The sequence below is a fragment of the Phycodurus eques genome, chromosome 5, assembly GCF_024500275.1.
Source record: "Phycodurus eques isolate BA_2022a chromosome 5, UOR_Pequ_1.1, whole genome shotgun sequence".
In the NCBI taxonomy this organism is placed as follows: domain Eukaryota; kingdom Metazoa; phylum Chordata; class Actinopteri; order Syngnathiformes; family Syngnathidae; genus Phycodurus; species Phycodurus eques.
The window spans coordinates 10,049,511-10,054,861 of NC_084529.1; positions in this window are offsets into that span (position 1 = coordinate 10,049,511).

Consider the following 5,351-nt stretch of genomic DNA (forward strand, 5'->3'; position numbering starts at 1 on the left):
GTGCGTGTGTGTTGTTTTTGGGTGTGTAAAGCATCTTCAATACACCTTTCCATCCCAGTTTAAAATGGGAGTTAACATTGTTAGCATGGGTGGGGCTTTTGTAATATATGCCATTTTAAGTAAGTCAACAAAAACTTATCTTTCCAGTTATCAACTCAAAGAAGCATGTTGCAAACTTTGGTTGGCCTGAGGGGGTTTGACGAGTAAACGAGTGTCTGTTATTCAAGGGCGGCTCAAATGAGGATGCTGGTTTTGAAAAGTGGAGCAAAAGTAACAGAGATACAAGGGAGGCAGGGATTTTCAAGGCTAGGAAAAGCGAATATCCAAACTGGGAGAAGCAATGTAATGCATTACAGCAGCGATTCCCAACCACTGTACCACTGCACATTCTCGTGCCGCGGGAAATTATCTGATTTCACTTAACTGCTCTGAAAATGATTAAATTACTACAAATAACATGTTTTTGTTCAACTATCTATGCCGGCAGGAGTGTTTAGCAGAAAAATATAATGCTTTTCCACTAGATGGCAGAAGGTTTACAAATGACATGAGTATTAATTTTATGTGACGTTATTGTTTGGAGGATTTCTGTCAGATGTTTTTTCTTGTGTAAAATATTTGCCTTGGCTCACAAAAGGTTGAGAAACATTGCAGTAAAGGGCACTCTTCAAAGTAATTTTTGTAATACAATATAAAGTTATTATCGGTACGAATACTATATTATACAGTGTATGTAAAAAGTCTACACACCTCCATTCAAAAGATTTTTTTGTATAAGAAATTAGAACCAGATCATAATTTCAAGAGCTATTTCATCAAAACCTTTTCCACCACCAATCAGCTGTCAGCATTTGACAGCCTGGCCCCCACATATTCGTGGTATTGGCCCTCTTCTCAAAATGTTTATTTGTTTTGTATAGTCTCCCCACTTTAATGTTTAAGATCATCCCCCCCAAAAAGGTAAATATCAGGCAGACATGACCCAAGTAAACATAAAATACAGTTTTTAAGAGAAGTTACCTGCCCCTGTATGAAAAAGTACTGGCCCCCTAAACCTAATAATTGGTTGGGCCAACCTCAACAGCAACAACTGAAATCAAGTGTTTTCTATTATTGGCAATGAGTCCTTCACATTTCTGTGGAGATATTTTGGCCCACTCTTCCTTGCAGAATGTTTGAATTCAGCAACAATGGAGGGTTTTCGAGTAGGAACAGCCTTTTTGAGGTCATGCCACTGCATTTCATGCCCAGACTTTGACGAGCCCAGTCCAAAAGTTTTTATTTTTTTTAATTTTTTTTTTATAAAAGCCATTCAGAAGTTGACTTGGAGGGGTGTTTTGGATTGTTGTCCAATTGGGCTTCAGCTTGAGGTAAAAAAAACTCATGGCCGAACAGTCTCCTTCAGGATTTTCTGGTAAAGAGCAGAATTGATGGTTCCATCAATCACAGCAAGTTGTCCAGGTCCTAAAGGACGGAAGCATCACACGACCATCACACTACCACCACCATGTTTGTTGTGTGAATCATTCAGATGTTTTTTTTTTTTTGCAAAAGTAAGACAGCCTTTATGTTCTTTTTGGTCAGCAGTGGTTTTAGTCTTGGAACTCTGCAATGGGTGCCATTTTTGCCCAGTCTCTTCCGTATTGTTGAGTCATGAGCACGACCCTGAACTGAGGCAGGGGAAGCCCGCAGTTCTTTAGATGTGCTGGGTTCCTATGTGACCTCCCAGATGAGTCATTGCTGTACTCTTTTTTGACTGGCCACTACTGGTAAGTTTCACCACTATTCCATATGTTCTCCATTTGAGGATAATGGCGCTCACTGTGGTTTTCTGGAATCCTAAAGCTTAAGAAATGACTTTGTAACCCTTTTTAGAGTGACAGTTTTTTATATCTCATCTTTTCCTGAGTTTCTTTGGATCACGGCATTTTATTGCAGATTTTTCAGACCGTTTGGCCGACTTCATTTTTTCAGACAGGTTGTATTTATGTGATTTCTTGATTGGACAGGTCTGGAGATAATCCATCTTGGGTGTGGTCAGTGAAAATGAAGCAAAACATGTGACAGGTTAGTCAAAGTTAATTCATGATTTAACAAGTGGGTGTCATTACTTTTTCCACACAGGGCCAAATCGCTTTGAATTTCTTTCCCCTTAATAAATGAAATCACCATTTTAAAACTGTTTTATGTTTACAGTAATCGCTCATTTATCGTAGGGGTTAAGTTCCAGACTATCGACGCAATAGTTGAAATCTGCGAAGGAAAAATTACAATACAAAAATTATACATATTTTTTGTTTAGACATATTTTAAAGCTGTGTGAACTTCCCCAGACTCGTATTAATCTTCCCTCCACTCTTATTAACCACTACTGTAGTCCATAGTCAAATGTGTAGCTGCTGGATGTTGGCAACTATTCAGCTATGTTGCACTGTGAATTATTAAAAAGTACTGCTGTTTTAAAGGAATTGTGATGTCTTGGGTTGACTTTATTGGGTTGACAAGCAACATTTTGAGAAGTCAAATTTAGTCCACCTTAAGAAAACAGATGCAAAAATTGTCTAAACACTTGCAAATGAATTCTATTTAACAGATCCCTTGATAGCACAACACGTAACAAAAATATGATACAATTTCACCAAACCGAAGTGTTTCTTATGGCACACCTCAGTGTTATGAACACATCCATCTAAATAATAGTAAGCAATAATTTTGTGACATATGTCTCACTGTCTATCAGTATACTATGCCACTTGTCGTAGGTCAGAATGTACAGTAGTTACCATTCGACACCTCCCATCATCACAGTGCGTAACTCACATGATTTGTTTTTTTATGTTTGATGCCAATTCCTGACACAACACCCATTTTTCCAAGCTCCATGGGAAAGTGGTACGCTGTTGGTACGCTGGCCGGGAATCAAACCGACATCAACATGTGCCAGTGCGGCCTGGCACAAAATAAGTAGTTTAAAAATAACGATAGGATATGAATTTAATGAAAAGTATTTGAGTGCTAAAAGCAGATTACTAAGAAAAGAGGTCAATAACATATCTTATTTTCTCATTAATAGTCACTGATGGTGTAGCGGTACACTCGCCTGACTTTGGTGCAGGCAGCGTGGGTTCACTTCCCACTCAGTGATGGTGTGAATGTGAGTGTGAATGGTTGTCCGTGTCTATATGTGCCCTGTGACTGACTGGCGACCAGTTCAGGGTGCAGTCCACCTTTCGCCCGAAGTCAGCTGGGATAGGCTCCAGCGTTCCCGCGACCCTAACCAGGATAAGCGGTGTTGAAAATGGATGGATGGATGGATGGATTATTTTCTCGTCATATACCTCGCTTTTAGTTACGTTAAAACAATTGAGGTATTGTATTATATTTCTTTTTACCATATTATATCCAGACGTACACACTTGAATGTATTGCAATAAACACAAAATAAGACTGATGTATCTAACCAGTAGAAAGTACTAACTATACAAATAATTGACCTGTGAAACAACCACCATCAATCACTATATGCAAAAAGCAGGTTCTGCAGTATTTAACATGTTGGTCATTTTGTCAAAATTGTGCAGCGTCATCTTTGGGTCTGACTTGTGGACGTGGACTCCATTCACACAAATAAACAGAACACTGCCTGCCATATATTGGCACCATTTAATTACATCAACGATCTAAACATGTTCACAGGTCAGTATTACATACAGTGGTGACCAATTCTGTTTTTGTTTGGGGGGGGGGGGGTATGCACCCAATGTCAATTTTGTATGCACCCAATGTCAAAACCATTATTTTTCATCTTAAAACAACCAAAATTTTATTTGATGGACATTTAAAGAATTTGAATCATATTTGTGACAAATTCGCTTTTCTACACTTATTAGTTTAAAAACAAATATAACGTCACACACTGTATGGGGTCAATTGAACCTAGACTTTTGGGAAACTAAGGAAACTAATAAAAATTGTCCTCCTCCTCCAGAGAGATGTTTTCTGTTATTGATCAATTACAACCCCAATTCAAATGAAGTTGGGATGTTGTGTTAAACAAATAAAAACAGAATACAATAATTTGCAAATCATGTTCAACCTATATTGAATTGAATACACTACAAAGACAAACTGATTCAAACTGTTCAAACTTATAAACGTTTTTAGCAAATAATCATGAACTTAAAATGTTATGGCTGCAACACGTTCCAAAAAAGCTGGGACATGGTCATGTTTACCACTGTGTTACATCACCTTTTCTTTTAACAACATTCAATAAACATTTGGGAACTGAGGACACTAATTGTTGAAGCTTTGTAGGTGGAATTCTTTCCCATTCTTGCTCTCCGTTGTCGTATTTTACGCTTCATAATGCGCCACACATTTTCAATGGGAGACAGGTCTGGACTGCAGGCAGGCCAGTCTTGTACCCGAACTCCTTTACTACGAAGCCACGCTGTTGTAACACGTGCAGAATGTGGTTTGGTATTGTCTTCGTGAAATAAGCAGGGGCGTCCATGAAAAAGACGTTGCTTGGATGGCAGCATATGTTTCTCCAAAACCTGTATGTAGCTTTCAGCATTAACAAAGCTAAACTCAACCACGAACTCCCTAAATACAAGCTGCACATCGAATGTCCTACCAGGGAAAATAACATTTTGGACCACTGCTACATTTAGCGTAGGCTAAAAAACGCATACCGTGCCAAACTTCGTGCAGCACTGGGCTCGTCTGATCACTGCTTAATTCACTTAATACTGACGTACAGGCAAGAACTTAAATGCGCGAAGCCTACAGTGAAAACAGTGAAAAAGTGGACCAATGAAGCAAAAGTGGAACTTCAACGCTGTTTAGACTGCACAGACTGGAGTGTCCAGCCTGGATAAATATACGGGCACTGTCACATCCTATATCAGTTTCTGTGAAGATGTGTGTTATTGGATTATTCTATTTTGTACTCATGAAGCTATTTTCCATTATCTAACAATGAAGTTCCGTTTCCAAAACACTAAGGTAATACATGATTAAGTTGAGCAGTTGTGGCAGCTTCAATGGCAATAGAGAGCAGTTCCACGATTGTGTTATTTCATCCATTAACTCTTAAGGACCCACATACAGTGTCTGCTCTCCTATTGCAAACCAATATGGCGTTTTTAACACCTGCAAGATATTTATCCTGCATGGCCATCTTGCTGTCACAACCACATTTGACTGTTGAGCGATGCACAACCTTAAATCCAGCCACGCTAACACCCTTACCTGATGAAGGCACGCAGCATGATTGTCAGGAATTGGCCGAACAAACTGCTGAATTAGTAGCATTAACCGAGGCATGCAAACTAAAAATAAATAAA